This window comes from Molothrus ater, chromosome 8 (assembly GCF_012460135.2).
Source record: "Molothrus ater isolate BHLD 08-10-18 breed brown headed cowbird chromosome 8, BPBGC_Mater_1.1, whole genome shotgun sequence".
NCBI lineage: Eukaryota > Metazoa > Chordata > Aves > Passeriformes > Icteridae > Molothrus > Molothrus ater.
In genome coordinates, this window is record NC_050485.2 from 14,939,488 (window position 1) to 14,962,109 (window position 22,622).

A 22,622-nucleotide genomic window follows, 5' to 3' on the forward strand; every position below is an offset into this window, starting at 1 on the left:
CGTAAAAAAATATGTGCACGACACAGACTAGGAGAGATTTTGTGCACCAAAAAAGCAAATCTAATTGATACTTACAGGGATCATATGGTTCATTTCCAAGCACAGTGAAAGGGTTTTTGAAACTAACCAAAGAAAAAGCTGATCCATCCTTTTGATGCCTTCCAACATACTAAAAGGGAAACCAGTTGTTTATGAGATACAAAAGGGTAAATGGTACAATCCTGCAAGCTAAACAATCAGTGGGTAGAAGGAATATTCCTCTCATGTCTAGAGATGGGGAATAAATGTCATTTTGTCAGCAGTTAACCAGCAGGATCCCATTCAGAGATGTGCTTTGGGACTTCATGAGGTTCAATCTGGTCACAAACTACCTGACAGAGCACTGAATAATGCCATGACAAAATTATGCAGAATAATAACTTTTAATGCCGACAGCTAAGACTTAAATCTTAGATACACGTAATATAAAGTGAGAAGATGACAAAATGTTTGCACTGATAAGTGCAAAATAATGTGTCTGGGCACAAAATTATCTCTAAGTATGTATCTACAGTGACAGGCTCTGAATGTGCAATTATCTCTTTATCAGGAAAGAGGCCTGGGTAGGTCTTGCAATCACCAGCTCCATTGTCAGCGGGGTCACAAAGACAAATCCCAGCAGAATGCTAAAAAAGCACGAAAAAGGGAGTAGGTAACAAAATAGGACACAGTCACACCATTTGAAAACCATTTATTCAATGAACAGGGTGCGTGGTTTGGGTCATTCCAACTCGGAGAGGATAAACTAGAAAAGGGACACAGAGATGATCAAACACAGGGAGAAGCTTGAACACAGTAGGGAGGAAATGAAGACAAGAGTTGGCTCAGAAGAGGTGGCTGGTGAGGAGAACAGAGACAGCCTTATTGAAGCAGGGACACAGGGCATGAGAGATGGAATGATTGTTTGCTGTCCCCAGTAGCAGAAGAATGATGGGGCATACAGTAAAATTAGTTTGAGATGTACATTTTCTGAAATTCATGGTTTGAGGAGTGTTCTTCATGTCTGCCTACTGAAACACATGGCTTACATAAAAAGACTGTAATAACCTAATAAATAACAGCTAAAAACATTTGGCTGGGGACTGAGTCCCTTTGGCTTGAAGGAAACATACATCAGGAACTCATCTCAGACTTTGGCTCTTAGTCCATTTGCAGATTGACTTTTGACTTGCTCTTACTACAAACCTTCTAATGTGGGAGTAGAAAGCAGCAGAGCCATTTCTTCATTCTGTTGGACAGCTACAAATCTAAATATGCCTCTGCTTAGGTTTGTGCATGCTTTTTCATATTGATTACTGAGAAGAAGTGATGGGTAAAGCTGAATATCATGACTTGGAGAGCATAACATTGGTAAATGGTATTCAAGTCTTGAGACAAATGGGGCCTCTGTCCTGAGCAGCAACCAAAGCTGTCCTCTAGATCTCCACTGAAGAAATGCAAGGTAACAAAGTCACTGAAACCTTTCAGATGGTGCAAAACTTACAGAGGGACTGTGAAGAACACAGGATGTGTTCATATGGCCCAGCATAGTGCTATAAGCCTGGGACAAAGCAGAGGCAGCAGAGTGCATTACAGTGAGATGAGAATAGCCTGTCCTACCCAAGAGAGAGAGAGACACTCACTTCAGATGGCTTCCTGTGCACTGTTTCTCTCATTGGGTCAGAAATCCCTTCTGGTTTCACTCTGCACCTCTAAACCTAAAGATGTACACAAAACCTGAGTCATTTCTCCTGTCATTTATCTCTCCCCTAAATATCTTCAACAAATGCTTCTCAGCCACTCAGGCCCACAGCTGTCCCAGCCTGAGGGATCCTTCATACAAGTTATAAAAGCTCCTGACTGAGTGAAGAGAGGTAAACAAAGCATTTGAACAAACTCTTGAAACTCTAGTTTATAGCCTTGGCTGCTGACTTCCTGCCAAAGAAGGGAGGAATTGAGGTTGCTCATGGCTCATTTATTGCATTATGGATACTTTCTCTCAACAAAATAAGTTTAAACAAAAAGAGACATGGAAATAAACATGAGAGTTTCCAGGGACTGGTCACCAAGATCTAGCAGTACCTGAAAACTGGTCTCTCTTCTGGCTGTGACCAGTTCTCACCACGGGTTTATCCACATCAAGGAGTGGCTGATGACCACTAACAATGGCCTAAACAAGTGTGCTCTGCTTCAGGAAAATGTCTGAAAGCAAACTGCAGTGCATCAAGAAGCCCAACAGATACTTCCAGTTAATTTACACAGTTTACCCTTAGCACAGTCAGCCCTCACCACAATGTGCTGGCCCAGTGCCCCATGGCACTGCGGAGTGTCCAGGTCTTGCCAATGGATATCTCTTACCATCTTGATAAGACCTGTCACAACAAGGTGTTATCTTGAGTAGTTTAGGCTGAAGCACTCAAAATCCCATCATGTTTTTGCACTCTGGTGAGTCACAGATGGCTAGAAACAGGATTTACATTACCCTAACCAAAGTACAGGCCAGGGGGTTATACAGGGGATGCAAGACACTCCTGTACATGTAGTATTCCAGCTATTCCCTAAAGCAAACTGCATAAGAACAAAAAAATGGAGACTCACCTTAAGCCAGTTCAGCCAACATGAAGAGCAGTGATCAATACCTGTCCTGTCACTAAAGATGAGAGTGACTCCAACTGTGTGCCCACTGTTAAAAGTAATTAAATTACACCTCAGGTTATGTCACATTAGCCACTGCAACCCTTTGTTGGGGAGATTTTGAACACAACCAAAATAGAAGTGGAAGGTGGGCCTCTCCTTAGGCTTCAATTACTTGATTCAGCATCCAACTCCTCTTAATGCCCAGTGATTTGCAGCATTATATCTAATATCACTTAAACACCCTCCCATCCCTCTCACAGGCAAACTAATTCTGCTCAGAGTGAGCACTCTGACACACTGATGAAAAACAGACTTTCAAAGAAAAAACAGAAGGCAATTTTTCCTCCTTATCTCTAGATACAAAGTGTAATTTCTTCAGGTTTTCTTTCAGCAGACATAAAAGACTCACACCTCAAATAGCATTTCATGCAGTTCTATTTTCAAGGTTATTAAACGCCCACAACTCCAAATGAAGTTACTGTGTCCTCAATAATGCTGCAAATCCAGATCTGGCTGACTCAGCTTTCCTGCACTGCCCACACTTACAAACACCCTAGAGTTCAATAAAAGGAGTCAGGCTTTTCTGCAGCGCACATTCCTCACACACATTGCGATGTGTTTTTTCCAGCACCTGCAGTACAGCTGATGGGAGCATCACACAACAATTCAGCAAGAGGGTCAGAGGAGGAATCTGCACTGTTCCCAGTCTATCATCATACATCTTGGAACTACATTACTGTAAAACAGGGCAGAGAGCTGATTTTGTCATCACAGAGAAAAATGGACTGCCAAAATCTTAAACATGAACCCAAGTGTTAGTGATTGGTTTGGTTCAACAGGGTGGGATACAAAGACAAAAAGTGAAATATAAGATCCTTATAGGATGATGAATGGCAAGTGTTAGTCACAAGTACTCATCCTTTCTGTTATGTCTCACTGAAATTCTGTTCATGTTCCACCTGCAAGGATGACAAAGTAGAGGTTCACACCCCAGCCCATGATAGTGAGAGTTTGCATGTTGGAGTTAAACTGCAAAAGTATTTGGTACCATCTGCCTTTTTATACATATTCACATTTGAGATTGTTCTTCAGAGGATTACAATGGTCTCTACGAGCTACCCTGGCCAGGCTAACACTGTAAATACCCACAAGACTTGTTGTTATGAAAATAGGCATTCCACTCTCTGCAGAGAAAAAGGATCGTGGGCCTGGTGCATTATTATTATTATGTAAAATAATTAGAGTTTTCAAATGGTGAACACACATGCCTACACATCTATATTAGGTGTTGTTTGAAAGCTTACTAATGTAATCTTTTGTGTATATCATTAAAAGACAAAAGGATGCAGTAACAGCACCAGAAGCACAAAAATGCTTCTCAATGAGATGCAAGTCTGAGTGATTATTAATACAATTGAAATTGTAAAAGCAAGATTTAAGAATTTTTTTAACACTTTGAGACCCTTGAATTTCTGCAGACTGAAATTTCTTCCAGTGTTCACCATGTATGAAATTTTCCAAAGCAGGTTTTGTTCAGAGCAGAACTTCAGATCACAGAACTGTCAGAAGAGGAGAGCTAATGCTGTGTAAAGGGACTGTGCTGGGCTACAGGTTTTCCTTGGTTCAGAAGAAGCAGGACACAAGCACAGGGCTCACTGCTTAGAATAATACCCCTGAGCAGTGCCAGAGAGGAGAAGCAAAGGAAGCTGCAGAGAGCTGATGCCTCCCTTGAGACTCTGACCCACAGAAATGGTCAAGACAATTAAGATTTTGCACTTTCGGCATTTTGACATTTGCAGATTTGGCATTTTTGACTAAATGACAGTTTAATGTATTTCAGATGCAAATTCAATTACCTGTTTTAAAGGAATCTAATTTTAATTAACCCAGGTCTCAAATTAATGTAAACTAATTAAACATTGTTTAGAGCTATGTTTCAGAAGAAAATACCTAGTTCAGTAGGTCTCTGATGGTAGAAAATGTGTTTTCTTTACTAACAATTTGTTCTTGGGATTTAGAAAAATAATTATGTAGCTATAAATCAAGGCCTAATACTTTTTTACGATTCTGTCAAAAGTCAAGTTTGAAAAATAGTTCTTCAAATTACTGTAGTACAAAAATATGACTCTAAGAAGACAAACATTTGTATCCTACAAACATCTATCTTTTTTTAAATGGAGACAGCAGTAGTTCACTTACATATAGGCCAGGTTGGATGGGGTTCTAGATAACCTGGTCTAGTTAAAGGTGTCATTGCTTAAGGCAGAGGGGCTGGAACTAGGTAATCTTTAAGATCCTTTCCAAACCAAATCAAGCCATTCTATGATTCTATGTTTTAAAAACCAGCAAAGAATATTATGCAAGTGGAAACAGAGAGCAAGCTTGCAAGAGTGCTAAGCTTTCAATGTGCTTTAGATCTTGACAGTGAAAACAAACTGTATTTTGACAGGCGACAGTTGGAGGCTCAAATTGCTGGAGAAGCCACTCTTTTAATCTTCCTGGTGAACAGTGAGGAAACAGATTTTTTCATGGTGTTCATTGATTCGTGTCCACTGTCCCAATATTTCTTCCACTGAACTACACCCTGAGGTGCTACAGCAACATTCTTGATTTCTCTATCAATAAGCTGACCCATCATTCAAAGACAATCAGTTTGCAAGCAAATTATATCCCATTGGATGAGAAACCATTGTGCTGAAATCAGCTGTAGAAGCAGCAGGTCAAGCATGCTATTAAGTACAGATGGGGCAGGGAAAATGTCATCAAACTAACCGAAGGAAGGCAAACCCAGTGCTATGGTGGCAATATTTGTCAGCTCTTTCACTACTGAACCAGAGTCAGTTTAAACTTTAAAGCTGATCAGCACCCTGCAGTTGTGCCTCTGTCTCAGCAGCTCATTGAGTGGAGCATGTCCTGGGTATCACATGGAATAGTGCCTCTGAGGCATGGATTAAACACTGCATTTCCCAGGGAGCTCTGAAGCCTCTTTTACTAGGAAGGTTCAACTGTCTTGAAATAGATAACCAACAAAAATCTATATGGAGACAGGACAGTGGACTGATTCACTGTTAGCCCTTTATCTACAAAGAATCTAAGTACTGAGATCCTTGGCATCACCATGTGATACATTAGCTCCTGGAGGATGGTCCCCAAGCCTGAGTCTGGTACATAAGCTCTCACCAAAAGTGGAATCCACACAGAAGGTAAGGAAAAGCACCTTGAACAGACTATAAATCTGAAAACAGGAGGGATTTTTGTTTCATGTCCTTTGTCAGCGCATTGAACCACTGTTTTCAGCAAGGATCCAAAACCTGGGACTAGGCAACTTAACATCATTGAATTGTTTAAGCCAGAAAAGACCTTCCTAGAATCACATTCTTTTACTACTAATTAGGAATAATTATTTTTAATTAATGATTGGACCTGTTTTTGACAACTGAACAATTTGGAATTTATTTGACTTGACTAGATGTGAAGAAATCTAGATCATGATATTTTTTCCAGGATAAAATGCAAAGACTCATGTTCCTAGTGAAAACTTTAATTTCTCTATTTGTAAGGATAAGTAAAATACAGCCAATAATACCTTTTGTAGAATTACCACATAACACGTTCTATGAGCTGAATACTAGGCTACTGGTATTAACAGCTCTTAAAATACAGTTCATGGGTAGATACCACTGACTAGGGCCATTTTAAAACCAGAGACTTTTTTTTGACTCTTTTGTTCTGCTTCTCTGTGCTACAGTTCCATCTTCAGGTGGCATAAAACTGTGTGGAGTAGTAACTAACAGATAGATGGGTAAGTGAGCCATCAGGGTAAATAGTTGTAGCCTGCAAAAATACATTTTGGTAAGATCAAATGTTTGAGATCCAAGAATGGAAGTTGCTTATATTTACATGATAGAAGACTTTGCTTTGAAAAACAGAGCTCAGAAAAGGATTTAGGGGTCATTTTAGATAATCGCCTCACTGTAAGCTGTCTGGGCAATGCTGTTGCAAAAAGGACTAACGAGATTCTTGAATATGGGTGGGGGAGAATAATATGAAGCAGAAATAATGAAGGATTTCAGCATCATTTGGCAGCACTGCCAAGACCATTACTAGGTTACTGAATGCTGTCCTAGTGTCTGCATTTTAAGAGGATTTGAAGACATTGGACAGAGTTCAAGTGAGTGTCACAAATGAATTCTCTGCTTAAAAAAAAAGCCCATGCCTTCTGACATGATGGGTAGGAAGCTCAGCATATTCAGCTCACTGAGGAGAAAGTATAGACATACCTTCATCACACTGTGTAGGTAATCGCTCTTGGGGAAGACACACGTGAGGAGCTTTCCAATCTGGCTGACAAAGACCCAATGAATAAAAGTGGAAGTCAGAAAAATTCAGCCTTGAAATAAGGGGAAATTTCCCAGCAACCAAATAATGAAGGACAGAAGCAGCTTTTCAGGGGAACTAGTGAAACCACCATCTCTTGCAACCTTTTAGACAAAGACAGATAGCTCTGAAGACATTTTTGGCCTAGTTTCAGACTAGACGATTATGGTTGTCCTTCCTGGCTCAGTAAGCCCTGACCCCTTAGTTTCCCTATGCACAGCTTTATTCCCTCAGCCCTTGGTGAAACAGGACTGCCTATACTGTAATCAAGTGCTTGCAATGCTTCCATGATGGCTCAAATGATGCTACAGGGGCTGTGACTGGCAAGGATGAAGGGTTAGCATTGTGGGGCCACATTGGCCTCATGCTCAGAGAGAGGGGGTAACCTTATGTCCTGTTCTAACATAAACAGTCAAGTAAGGTTTTGATAGCAGGTGTTTGAGAGATCATAATCCATTCCTAAGGATGCAAATCAAGTGTAGCATCTTCTTGGGTAGCAGTGGAGAGTGATCAACCCTTGTGAAGCAACTAATGCTTTCTTTTACATTAAGGCCAAAACTATTTGAAACATTCCCCTAGTTTCTCCAAACTCATGCACAGAGCACTTGGAAAGTGGAGCACATCACAGATACAGTCAGATCTGATCCTAATGTGCTTGCTGAAGGGAGTCACACTAGCCAACTTCACTGGTCTAAAAGTTTAGAAGACACAAGGTGCTTATTCAGAATCAGGATTCTCCAGGGGAAACTGTACACTGGACAGCAGTGCAGACAGACAGACACACCTGCTGTGGGATAGACAGGTGGGGAGAGCAGAGTATCAGCACCTCTGAAACAATTGCCTAAAGATGGCATTTGAAATCAAATGTATATAGCAGCCATACCTATAAATACAACACGTGAAGCAGCAATGAATTTCAGCCTGAGGCATCAGTGAAAAAACATGGTTCTTGACTCCAGTGAAACCCCACCCAGCAGCTGAAATTAGAAACATTAATCCCATGGCATTGCCCATAATTAAAGACTCCATCTACCACCAAACAGCTGTGTAACTACTGCTGGCTGAACCTCAGTGCTTTGAAATAGGATTTAGGAGGAAATTAAAAGAGAAGCAAGCATTGCAAGCATTAGTAAGACAAGCAATACCATTGTGTTACGTGGACCAAATTATAAAAATGGTGTTCTTTTGCAGTTACTCTTTCTCAGAATTCATTACCAGCAAAAATGAGAGTATTACAAAGAAAACTAAGAGATTCAGGACTAGAGGCATGTCAGAATCCTATCACCCAACAGTCTCTGCTTACACTGAGCATTTATTAACTTCTTTTTGCCATAATATTTCAGAGGCCTGAACTTGCCACTTGTTCTGGTTTTGGCTGGGTCAGAATTAATTTTCTTCATAGCAAATGGTGTACAGCAATATTTAGGATTCCGTGTTTATAATACAGTAATATTTTCCTTATGGCTGATCAGCATTTACACAGAGCCAAGCCCCTTTCTGCTCCTCACCCCACCAGTGAGAAGGCTGGGGGTGCACAAGGAGCTGAGAGAGGGCACAACCAGGACAGCTGGCCACACCTGACCTAAGGGATATTCCAGACTATATTACATCATGCTCAGTATATAAAGCTGGGAGAAGAAGGAAGTACTTCCCAAGTAACTGTTATATGTGAGAAAGCTCAGCATTCTTGGGGATGGCTGAACACCTGCCTGCCCATGGGATGTGCTGAATGAATTCCTTGTTTTGCTCAGCTTATGGATGTGGCTTTTGTCTTACCTATTAAAGTGTCTTTATCTCCACCCATGAGTTTCCTCACTTTTACTCTTCCAACTCCTCCCCATCCACTGCAGGGGGAGTGAGTGGGCAGCTGCCTGGGGCTTAGTTGCAGACTGGGGGTTAAACCAGGACACCACTGAAATCCACTCCATTGATTTACCACCACAAGAAAACATAATGCTCAGACAAAAATGAACAAATAACTATCCAAAGGGATGGTGTTCTCTGCTTGAATGTCTCTAAGCTGTGCCTGTTGCTTTTCTGGCTGAAAACTATTTGTAGATAAGGACAAATGACAGGATAGCAATAAGAAAGTGTCATCCTGTGAGAAAAGTGCCATATGGTACACAAATCCCATTAAGAGGGTTTAATTGTTATTTAAAAGCCTGCAGGCAAGCAGGAATAAAAGGGAGACCAGTTCAGACATTCTCTGGATGATGATTTTGCTTCCATTTTGGTTGCAGTCAGAATGCAAGATCCCTCCCTCGTCCTGCTGGGAGCCATTAAATATGACTGGAAGAATGTGGAATAACCAACCCCCAGTAAGCCTGTGCTGGGCACTGTATCTTACCAAGTCACCAGGCTCCTGCAGTGCCTTGGGGCTAGCAGCCAGTCCTCCCTCTGTTGCACTGACAATTTAACTCAGAGAAGCTGGTTCATCTATAATGAATGATGGGAATTCCATGGTTTAAAGTTTTTTGTGTCTCTTTTCAGAAGCAGTCCACCCTCCAACCAGAGCCATAAGCCTTGGTTCCAAACAGCATTATTTGTCACTCATCTGTTTCTTCTTTCTTCTTTTTTTTCTCTCCAGGTGATGGAAAATAAATTAACTGGGAGGTCTTTCCAGGTGAGGTGGCTGTACTGTGACCAAGGGACAGTACTGGAGCTGCAGAGCTGCCATCTGCACTGGTTCCTCACATCCCAAGCTGGGCTTTCCTGTCACTGGCAGGAAGGAAGGAATACAGACAAGGAGCTGGCTAACTGCTGCCTCCAGCAATCAAAAATTATGGCACAGAGCTGGCTTGCCAAGCTTCAGGCAGTGGAAAAAAAATGACCTCTGAAAATGTATCCTGGCTGTTCCATCAAGGGTAAAACTGAAGTGTCTAGTTTGATTTTATTAAATTGGTGTATGGAAATAGTACATAATTTAGAATCATAGGCTTTGGTTAAAGATATGATTGCAAGGTTTTTAGCAGGTCAGGGGCTCAATTAAAAAAATTAAGTCCACAAAATTTAATCCCTCTGTACCTTTATGCTTCAATGTGACTCTTGTTAACTCCCTAAAATTAGATTTTTAATCTCAGATTGGCACCCCATTCTCTGCCACTCAAGTAACACAAGCAGTGAGAAGATTATGGCCACTTATGTAGTATCTATTTTCCTATAATCCTTTTAGCACCATAAATGCTAAATATAGCATCCAGTTTAAATTAGCTTTAACCTCAAGTTGACTCCAGTTAACCATGCAGGAACAGTCAGAAGAAAAGAAAAACAAAACCAAAAACAAACCACACCATAAAGAAGAGTAGAAGAGGTAGAAATATTCCCACATTTAAAAAAAAATGTAGTAAGCTGTTCAGTGCATATTAACAAATAACTGCAATAGTGGTGAATTGTCAGCACCTTTTTGAAAACATAGGGCTTGTGAGCCCTTAGTCTGCCCCACATGAGTAGATTGCCCAGAGTACTCACCCTTGCAAACAGCCATCCCAAAAAGTACAATGAGAATTTGGGGCTGCTCCTGCAGCTCCTTATTCCTGGCTATATTTACAAATTATTAATACTGAACATAGAGGCATTTCTGTGAATCAAACTCCCACTAGTTTTTCCAGGACAATTCTTTGCAGGCATCAGGAGGCCTTCACAAGGAAAATTGACACATCCCCTAATTAGGGAAGGACCACCATCATAAGTCAGTAGTGAGAAGAGCTAAATCAGGCTCAAAACCTAGAACAGGAATGAGTTCAGTGAAACAACTGAAAGAATCCTGCCTTTTGCCTGGCAATTGCTTCAGGAAGAAATAAGTCCTCAGCACCAAAGGAAGGATTTCAGGAGTTCTCAGAGAGGGATACCCCTGAGGGGTCCCAGCTCCTGCTGAGCACAGCCAGCTTTACAGCTGCCAGGGCCAGATCACTCCATGCATTTTACCTAGTTACTTACTCATTAGCCTGGATGCTCTGTTTCTGCCTCTGCAACAACACTCACTCTGACCAGCTGTTTTTCCAGCTGTTTTAGCCAGTTTGCCTAAGGAGCATAACAGCAAATGAATCCCAGCACCAAATCATCCTGAAGTAAACAACCATACACCATTAAAGTTAGAGGTTCATCTCAGAACTTAATACTAGATTTAATTAGGCTGCAAGTTTCTCCACTTGTTACTTTTGCCCTTTTCAAACACCACATGGAGACAAGGGAAGCCCACCCTCAGCCAGCCTGGTATTTTTTCATATTCCAGAAACAGAATGACTGCCAAATCCTACTCTGGCATGGGAAATGCCATAGAGATGCAAATTAAAATATATCTGGTTGTGTCTGCCTGTCCATTTTGCTTCAGCTTGTTAGGAACAATCAAACAGATGCCTAATGCTGAGCAGTAAAATGAGTACCCAGGAACTCTTCCCACAGTTTTCCTCCTTCACTTGGAGGACTGCCACATACACAGATTGCGACATTCTCAAACGTTCATTATTGAGACACACTCATCTGTTAAACACAGATTAGAAGGAGAGGAGAGGCAGAGCTGGTCAAAGGAGAAATAATGAATTGGGAAATGTTCGTGTGTACTGTCACAGCCACTACCAAAACATGTGGTAAGCTTCTGTTTAAAAAGCTATGAAATCTCAGCAAAATAAACAAACACATTGATGAAATTGAATTGAGGTTCTACATCAAAAGCAGAATCAAACTTGCTGTAGGTAGGAACTCCAGAGCCCACAGTACCCTCACGCATCAAATTTCTTTTAGTTTTTGGAAAGGCTGTATAGTAGAAGAGTGAACAAAACATTTTCGACTACACCTGGCTACACAACCAAGGAGCAGTAAGACAGTAATAGGTGATACAGTATTATACAGTAACCAGTATAGGTGATATCTGGAGGAAATATAAACTGCAGGTATTTATTTTGAGCCTCCTGAGGTTGGACTGAGCACCTCATGGACCACAGCAGGAGCATCACTGCCTGAGGAGCGCTCAGGCTCACTGAGACATGAGGGGAGCAGCAGCACCATAGCGAGCAGGGGGGACACAAAGGTGAAAGACAAGGACACGTTGGTAGAACCACATATTTAGAGGGGAAATTTATTCAGTTTTGCTATATTGCACTTGCAAACCTATTCAACTCCTGACTTCAGCAATCTCTTTCACTCTGGACCAAACCCCTACAGTAGGTGATGGACAAAGATCCCAACTAGGTTACACCATAAGTTATCTGGCTTTCATAAACTGAGCCCTTGGGAATAAAATCTTTCTGATTGCTTTCATTCTGCAGAATTTTCAAAACTTGCTCACTGGTACTTTTAAAGTGATTAGCATGTTGAGCAAATATCTAAGCTATCATTTCCTCCTGCAATACAGGTTAGTTAAATCTTCTTAGGGTCTGCAATGGTACTATGGCACACAGTTACTGTACAAAGTACTGTCAAGTCACTCCAGATGAAGGAGGCTGTTAAGGTTTGGCTCTCCCTTTTTATTCTTAAAAACAAAAGCCAAAACCTCATCATAACATAAGAAAGCCCAGTCTTATAGAAATTAGAAGAAAGAGCTTAATGTTATTATGCTAGTGGGGCCATGGCCTGTAATAGTGAAGAGTCAGCATATCTTGTCTTTATTCAGTCCTGTGTTATCATCCCCAGAGTACACTGAAAGGGCAAACTTCCACCAGAGGGGAAAAATAAGTGGCTCTATGCAAGTCACCCCATCCTATGCCCACAGCCAGAGAAGATTCGCAGCTGGTGCACACCTGAGGTTGCCTAATGACATTTCCCATCACTGCAGCAGCCTCTGTGGGCCCCAAAGAAACCTCACTCAGTCCTTTTTTTTTCTTAGTTAGCTCTTTTTCTGTCATAAAAAAAAGACTTCAAAACTGAAAGTGTAATGAAAAGATTATTTCTTTAATACTGCACTAAGATTTTAGGCTTAGCCAATGCCCAGGCATTTCCTAATGTCAGCAGGGCTGCAAGTCCCCTGACAAGAGCACTGGACTTCTCTTTGGGTTTTGGTTTGGGTTTTGGTTTGTTTTATTTTTATTATTTTTTTTTTATTTTGGTTTAGTTTTGTGTTTTGTTGTTTGCTTGGGGGTTTTTTTACCATGGAATGAATAGGGATTAATCAATTTCACATTAGATTTTTCCTCACCTTCCCCTCAAGAGAGCATTGAAATCAGACTCATGTCAAATTGATTTTATTTGTCATGAAACAATAGGTCTGTGTGTTTAGGAGTACTGAGTGTTACTCCTCATATAGAAATATAAACTCATGTACAAACATGTGACTTGTATAACTTCTGCAAGAGGCTGCCAGGTTCTGCTGGGGCTTTACAGCCACTTCAGGCAGGAAATACACAGCAGAGGCAAAAGGATGTGTGACCATTTGATTTGCTCAGCCTGTGACAATCTCATAGCCAGGAAAACAAAAATCACAGGGCATCTCTTGGTTCTGCTTTTTCTGAAAAATCAATATTCCTACCATATTATTTCTCTCTCATTACAGAAAGAGAAATAGAAAGCCCACAGCCACAGGATGTTAACCTAGCACATGCTCAGAGCACTCGAGGGTACATACTCAGATGTGACCTGCCAAAGGTGTTAGCAAGCCCTTTCCCACAGCCCACCAGGACAGGGACACCACACTTGGTGGCAGGATTTGGGACTAGGGTCTCTAAGGCACAGCACAGGCACATATTTATCTCAACAACTGCAGGGCATCCAGTGCCCATGGTGCTGTTTGAGACCATCATTGTTTCTTTAGTGCAAATGTCCAAGTACTCCAAGAGAAAAGCCCTTTTCTCCTACCATGGCACCCATGGAAGGGAAAGGCATTGGCAGTCTGTGCTGCTGTTAGTTTTCCAGGCTGTGTCTCACTCCAGAAGCACATGCATGTAGGGATAGGAGCCAAAGACAGGAATTACCTCCCTTTGCTAGCAAGCACCATCCTCCCAGTCCTGGAGATGTATTAAACCTCTTAGGGACCTCTCTAACCAGGTCTCTGTCATTACTTCCAAGTAATGACAAAACAATTTCTCCAATACACGTTTCCAATAAGAGTAGTGTTGGAGGGAGAGAACAGTCCCGGCATCTCTTGCTGAGGGGATCTTGTGTCCTGAGTACACACCAGTCCATTTAATGCAGTGACCTGTCTCCATTTACTGAATTGATTTGGCAAATGAATGTTTACACTGCTGAGTGTATTTAAACTAATGGCTGCTAAAGCAGCTTATGTGACTTTTTAATCTAGCTTTTCCATAGAGTCATTTGTGGAATGACTGTTTGACAGTGAAACAGACAAGAAATTGGGGCAAAACTTACGCTGACAGACACTGAAAATGGGATGATGTGGCCAGAGCAGTTACACAGGCAGATTTGTGGCTCATTCATTACCATCAGACTGTTTCCCACAGCTGAGCTTTTCTACAAGCCAGCTGACCAGAGGCACAGCCTGCTCCCTGTGAGCAGACCTCAGGCAAGGACGGACAGCCTGCACTTTACAAAATTAATTTCATCCTCTGAAGTAGAAAATACAAATTCCTCTTTCTCCCCGAGGAAAGGGGCTGGCAGAGTACTTGACCAGCTAAGAGAAGCCCAGCTGGGTGCCTCATTCCCCTGTGCTCTCAAAGGTTTTGACTTAATGATCTCAAAGATCTTTTCCAACCTAGCTGATTTTACGATTCACACAACTGTTTATAGGATTCTGTGTGAATTACAGTGAACCTCAAAAGTTGCCACAGATAATTCTGTGTGACTATCATTAAGCACTGAGGCAGAAGGACCATTGGTGACTAAAAGATGGTTTCAAGGACCTGCTGCAATGTACAGAGACTAGCTCTGATCACAGATTATCTGATTTATTGAGCAGGTATAATATTAAGTGTCACTGTATGGTGGATGTCTCTTTGTGCCATTTTCCCTTAGAGAACATAATGTTGATCTCTTACAAAACACTGAGATCTGTTAGCAAATTTATATGTATCATACTATTTTCCTTTTCAAAGTCTTCCAAACCTTTTTATAGTAATTAAGCATGCTACATCAAAAATCAAATGTGAGCAAAATCATACTGACACCCCCAATATGTCAGACAACTCATCTTGTTTCAGCATATGATGGAAAAAGTAAATCAAGGGACAGAAAACCCTCTTTGCAAGAGTAATAATTAGATTTACTTCTCCTAATTCCTTGCACGTGATCTTCTGATTTGCACTGCAGGCTTGTCTACCCACCACACTGCAGCCCTACAGACAACACAGGACCAAGTCTAGCTATTCTAGATAACCCATAACTTCTTCACAGGCCCTCTGGTAGGCATTGCCACTGCTGTTTTAAATATGACCAATAAATTGACATAATATTCATTTAAAAATGAGTATTGTCTAAACCTGCTATTCTGACACTGATATATCCTTACCAACACTTGGTACAAATATTGCTTCAAAATTAGAGACAGCAAAACCAAAAAACTCCTTCAAGAGGATTGGTGCCTGTCCCATCAAACATCTCCTCCTGCAGGTGCCCCCACAGAGCCAGGAGCTGGGGCTGCTCTCACAATCACAAATCCCAGATGACTGTCCTACTGCACTCACAACTCTGCTCAGAGCAGAGGGCTGGTGATCCAAGATATAGAAATAGGAAAATGAGATGGGAAGGGACACATAACACTATTATGGCTCCCATCTTTAGTTTCCTGAAAGAAACCCTATTCCATCAGTGTGACTCCAAAGGTGAAGAGTCAGTTCCCAGCACCTGTCACAGTAAGAGAAGAAGTCACCTTTGGGTAATCTCATCCTGGGGATAATCATGTTAGCTCCTCCTGACAGCTGCTGCAGATCTGACAACAGGAGGAGCAGATGCAGCATGATGTGGCCAGCCCAGGTCTGTATGAAAGCCACCTTCACTCCTGCGTGGTTGAAGCCATGCTCTGAGCAGGGCTTTCCCCTTTTCTGGATATCCCACCTCCCCACAGCAATGGCAGCACCTGATTTTGCTGCAGCATCCAAAACTCCGGAAGGAAATGACATGATCTCCTTAAACTGCAAGATCCACCTGGCAGTGGAATTCTGAGTGATTATCACATACCTCGGCTTGTCCCCGGACTTCAATCACCTAAGTGTGATAATCTCCAAAACACACGCCCTAGTGTGTCTTATCTGTGGCAGAAATCACAGCGATGCATGAACAATGACTTGTGCTTTCCGCACCCGGGTGGATCTGGCATGAATCCCAGGAGCCAACTCATGCCCTCTGCTGGGTCAAGTGTGGAAATCGCCTCTCTCCTTTCACCACTGCCTGCTCAAAGGCACACCACAAGGTCATCTCCAAACACAGCTCATCGAGTGTTTGCTGACTAGATACTTGGATTCACAGCTGGGAAATGGAAGGTCATTCAGCACAAGAGCACTGTGCTTCCTCTCAAAAAATAGAAAGCTGTTGAACGTAGATCATCAGTCCCAGACTGACAGCACAACGTGGCAGAAAGCCCAGCAATGAGAAGGGAAAGCCACAGGACCCTGTCATAATTATATCTTCAGTTTCAGAAATTGCTTTGATGTTCTCTCAACGGGGGATAGCTTCCATTTCCTCCAGTCTTTGCTGAAGCTTTAGTAGAAACATTGGCTGTTTCTGTAGGATTTTTAATTAGAAGTGGACTGCATGATTTCCTGCAGAAACCAGGGTGTCCTCCCTCAGCACCCATTCAGACTGTATGAAAAGAGAGAAGTAAGAACAGAACCAAAGGGGTGCCTGAAAACAGAGAAAATATTCCTTGGAAGAAGGCAAAGACACAAAGGTGCATTCAGGCTGTAATTACAAAACAGTGCAAACCTCTAAAAGCCTGGCTGGCTCCTGCATTCAGCACCTTGTCTAAGGAGTGTGGCCACAGCCCAGTTTGTGATTTATTTTAGACTTCCAGGACAGAGCTGAGTGTGACAAGCTGGAGGAACGTTCATGATCCGGTCTCTTCAGGCCAGTGGCCACTGGCAGCACACACCTCACTGCAGCTTAATCAGCTCTGAGCAGCCCAGACAGCAGCTGCCACTTGCTTTGTGCTCTTGCATAAATGCTGTGGATTTTACTCTGAAATCTGGATTTGACAAACTGGGAACAAATAAAGATAGCTGATACCCAGGCATCTGAGCAGACTACCCTTAATGGAAAAGAACTCTGCCAGGAAGAAATTTGCTTCTTATATTTTTTAAGATTTATGTTTTTGTTTGCTGTTCACCAAACAAATCATTTGAACAATATTAACCTCTTACATTGTAACCCATCTTCATTGACATAATCTTAATGCATTACTGGAATTACAATGGCAAGAAATAAGAGAAAAAACCTGAAACACAATGTCACAAGTGAATTAAATTAATACTTGACTCACTGATCATAAATCACAGTGCACACATCCTCGGAGAGAGGAAGCTTTTATCAGGATCCTCATGAAGTGTTTAGAGAGTACAAAACCAGGACTTCCTCCTGCAAAATGCCTGTTGAAGCAAATAACTTTAAGGTAGCTCCTAAGTGAGGAAAAAGTTGTTAAATGTTCTATCAAGCACGAAGGTACCAACATGTGTCAAGGAATGTTTTACTTTTTATGTTAAAAACACCACCTTGTACTTCTAAATTCTTCCAAATACTTCTACCACTACATACATACCATTCCCCTATACATAATCCAGTGAAAATATATGACATTTATTTTAAAAATTTCTAAATATATGAAACTGCCATCAGAGTCTCCAAGAGATCAAATCAGACAGCTAAGGTTTGTGTGCAGAATTCAGTGTCAGCATACACCAGCCAAGAACAACACTTGCAAAATCAGGGTTTATAGTGGTAAGTAATAGAGAATGAAGTTTACATATCAAACCTTTTAAGAAATAAGAGGAAACATTAAATAAGTGCACTCTGTCATCCTGAAGGTGAAATTAATTTTTTGTATGCCCCAATAACTAAATTCCTTCTTATTCCAGAAAATAATGTTTTTTTACATGCAAGAGGTGGCATCAGATCTTTATGAAAGGAATGAAAAGGCAGAAGTCATTCCACAGCTCAAAAATTTTTCCTACAAAAAAAAAATGCAGAAGTGTTGTAATAATAAAAATACTCTCTAGAAAATAGAAATGAGTTACAGTAAATAGAGGTAACACCATTCCCTGCCAGGCCGCATCTCCTGTAGCAATTGGCATACATGTAAAGTGAAATTAGATTCTATCAAATAATGCTTCTCCATCTGCTGACACCCTGCATCTTCTGTGTTCTTTCTCCTTTGTCATTAAAAGCTTCCTTAAAGGCTAGGCACTGGATGAAGAGATGCAGGGCTGAGCTGAAGAAGAAAAGGGCTTTTTCCCCCAAAACACACGCTACCTTTGCACCCCCTGCCGGGGAAACAGCCACGAGCAAACAGCCTGCAGAGTCTCACCACGGAGATCTTCCCCATCACCCAAATGTATACACAGAGGAGCTGTTTTCATCTTAAACAGGCCATTTCTTCTAACCCCGTCATATCCATCGGATTCTAGTCAGAATCTTTACTGACTTTAGTTAGAGACCGCAAAAAGTTTACACATAGGACTAATGCAAAGGAAGAGAAGCTCATGAAAATCCTTTCTTTACCACATTCTTGCAAGGTAACTCAGTTTTGTTTATTTGTGGGGGGTTTTTTGTTTGTGGGTTTTTTAGGGTGTAGTTTTTTGTGGTTTTTTTCATGGTTCGTTTAGGGTTTTCTTGTAAGGAAGGAGTCCCCTTGCACTGAGTAGAAAGACCATTTAAATACAAAAAAAAACACCCTCTAGTAGCAATATATCACTAAATAATGTGTCCAGAGGAAAAACAGTCGCTAGCTACTGAAAATCAGACCTTTGCTATTGATACACAGAAATGGCTGTGGCAGATTTTCTGTAATGAGGCTGGCCAACCCTTTTACAGAACCTCCACTGTGTAAGCTAAGCAGCAGATCACAACATAATATTTTTATTCTTATCGTCATTATATTTTTACTAATATAAACAGTAACCCAAGTGAAAATTTTTATGTTACTTGGTATAAAAATGTGTTTAAATAAAGTTATCCAAGAAAGCCACCAAAGAAGTTAGGTATTTGTTATCCCAGTTTATCAAAGACAGCAATAAACCCTTTAGGAGCAGCTCTGCTGCTACATTTACAACCAGAAGGTGGCATTGAATGGCCACGAATCTACTCCCAGTGTCCTTAAGTGCTGCCTGCCGGAGCGGAGCCGAGCTGGGAAGGGTCCTGGGCGATTCATACAGCGTAAACCTGAAATTTAGGTTTACACTCGCATAAACTCCCTGGAACTAGAGAGATGCAGTCAATAACTAATCCTGTTACAATAGCAAAAAAAAAAAAAAAACAAAAACAAAAACAAAAAAAACACAAACAAACAAAAAAAAAAAAAAAAAAAAAAACCTCTATTTTATTTCTTCTCTCCTATCTCTTCCCTTTGTGCAACCAACCCATGGCATACCTGCTCTGGGGTTTTTTGAAGCCCACTGAAGCTATAGGACTCAGAAGAACCTCACACCCCGTAGTGTGTGCAGTATGTGCAATATTGCCATGTGGAGTAGAGGAGCAGGATCTCAAAAGCTCGGCAGAATTTCAGAGGAACGGGTTCCCATGATCCTTACCATTTATTCACATCATCTCCAATGATGAAGGTCACTAGAGAAACCGGGGGTGTAGCTGAATCCTCAGCTGGTTTCCAGCAATTCTGAAAGGCACGCTGCCACCTTGCCTCTCCTACAGCGTTTCTGTATGACTCCGGAGATGCACTACTATCGATGGCACAGGCAGCAGCTTGGCGTGTTTTACTTTGGACAGAGTCCTCTCAGGAGCTGGTGCACAGACAGGAGCCCTGCCCGACGGCAAGGGAAAGCTGCCCAGTGCAACTGGGTGCACATCAAAAGCATCTCACATGGTTGTAGTCTTGGGAAAAAAAATCCACACCTGCACACTGACAGCAGAGAGAGCCTCCGAGCCCGGGTTTCCTGCAGGTAGCTCAGCGCAGCAGGAGCCCGAGTCCCTCCGCACCGCTCTAGAGCTGCTCCGCTCCCCTCCCACCTGGGGCCGGCGCTGCTCCGGCTGTCACGGCTGCGGAGGAGCTGTCCCGTGACTGGGAAAAAGCCGAGGTTCAGGGGCTGCTGAGAGCATCCAGTAAATGTGGCTGAGAGCAGCCAGTAAATGTGGCTGAGAGCAGCCCTGAGCCCTGCACCGCACGCAGAGTGAGCAGCACTGGGGACAGGCACAGCTCCGGCTGCCCCTCGCCACAATGGCAGGAGTTCCAAGAGGGCTGCAGCAAACAGCAGAGCAGGGACAGAAGAGCCAGGGCCCTGCTCCCCTTGGTCTGCCACATCCCCTCATCAAGTTGCAGTCCTGCCAGCTCTTTGAAGGAAAGGGCTTTGCTGTCACAGCTGCCAATCAATCATACTAACAGCATGCAAACACATGATGCTCTGCCAGGAACAGTTGCTGTCTCAACACAGGCTGTGGTATACTGACAGAAAAGAACTTAGAAACAAATTTAAAAAAATGAAGTATTTTTTTACAAAGACAGCTTAGTATGGCTGTTTCATTTACCCTTTTAAATGAGTTGATTATTGCTCCTTTTCAGTGAAGATGTCTCTTATTTATTCTAGTGTTATTCCCAGCCCATCAAAAAGAACACATTTGAGAGAAGAAAATACCATTTACTAAAACAGTGCAACAGGGAAGAAAAAAAAGAAAGAAAAAAAAAAAAAGCAGGCATCCAAAACTGCAAAATGGAAGGATCAACTACTCATAATATTTCAACTGAAATGCAGGATAAGGTGACAAGATGAACACTGGGATTTCCTTCTTTCTGTAATCATTTACGTGCAAATGCAAAAGGAGACTCTTGCAAGGAACAACCCAGTTGTTGGAATCACTCTGTATCTACACAGAGTAAGTAGCAATTATTTCAATGAGCTTTGACCTTATCTCAAACTTTATGTGTAGCTTTGCTTAGAAAATAAAGATAAAAATAAGATATTTTATTCCCATATTTCAGATAAATAATTCAGAGGTTTCTGAGTTTTTGGGACATTTCTTTGTTTTGAAGAAAAGGGGCTCCAATGATGGACATTTAAAGAAGAGATCAGCTTTGTGAATCCTCATGGCAGCCCAGACAAAATGAATATATGCATGCAGAGGGAAAGCAGAGAAATAAAATTCAGGGTTGGAAGAAACCTTGCCATTTGGGCTGCCAGTCATCTGGCTCAGCAGAGCCTCCTGACAGCTGACAAATCTGCATTTCCTTTTCCTGGGGCTTGCTAGTTGAAGGACAGACTGAGAGCAGCTCCCAGCATGACATGAGTTAGATGTGGTCCTGAGTCACACCTGGATGTACAAAATAAACAGGGTTCAATAGAAACCTGAGTTCTGGGGGTGCTTAGGCATGGGCCCTGTTACTGCTGCCTCGGAAAACATAAGGCAGGGGAAGGCTTGGAGTGAACAGGCAGTGGCAGGTCGATCCAATCAAAAGCACAGTGATGCTCAGTTTGTAGCACATGAAACTGCTGAAAGATTAAGTGCTCAGAGAGGCTGAGGGAAATGCAAACAGAGCCCCCGGAGGGGACCCATTTTTCAGCAGGTCATGAGCAAGCCAATAATGATTTCCACTTCATTTGTATGTGTGCTAAACATACTTGGCATTACTTCAGAGACTGGGGTCAAAAGTTCGATGATTGCTAAAGGCATTGTGCTAGAAGATGCAGCTGGATAGCTGCTAGGGGAGGGTAAAAGCCAGGTTTGCACTAACCCTTCCCCCTGCTCTGTCCTGGTGGGGTTTCCCGACTGAGATCCAGTATAAATGCAACTGGCACACTGAAAAATGACCACAAAGTTTATCTTGCATGGTACCTCACTGCCAGGATGCTTCACAACAGCAAGCAGAAAGCAGAGCAACTAGGGCCAGCATTCCTTTTGCATCTCTCAATAGCATTCACATGCTGCTGTCTCCTGGGCCAGCAAGAGCCTTTCTTTGCTCCTGACCCTCTTCTTGCCACAGCCCTCTGGCAATGGAGGACACTGCACACCAGGTGCTCACTGCTGGCTTTGCTGCAATGCAGCAGCAGAGTCAGTCCCAGCACTACCTGATGTGCCTTGAGCCAAGACACATGTAGCAAGCAAAGGGTTGGAGAGCCAATAACTTAATTTCTTGGAGACACCACTGGCATTTAGCCTCACTCTTCAGGCTTTGGTGGTCTGGTGGACTCACAGTGACAACATCACATGCTCTGAGATACATGGTGGAGTTTCCCCTCCACCTCCAGAGAAATTCATGATCTCCTTATGCTGCCCCTTATGGTCCCAGTAACACTTCACTGTGCTGCCTGGGGATAAGTGGAAAAGAAAACTAATTGCAACCACAGGTTTCTCTGCCTGAAGATAACAAAGCTACAGCAAAAAAAAAAAAAAAAAAAAAAGAGGGTCAAGTATGTGAACACAATGCTACAAGTGCCCCTTTCCACCAGCTCTCCATTTCTTCTTGACTCCTTTGCCTTGACTCTCTGAAGCACACCTGTGTGACAGAAACTCTCAACTCCCTGAGTTTCAGCACACAGTTTGACTTTGCA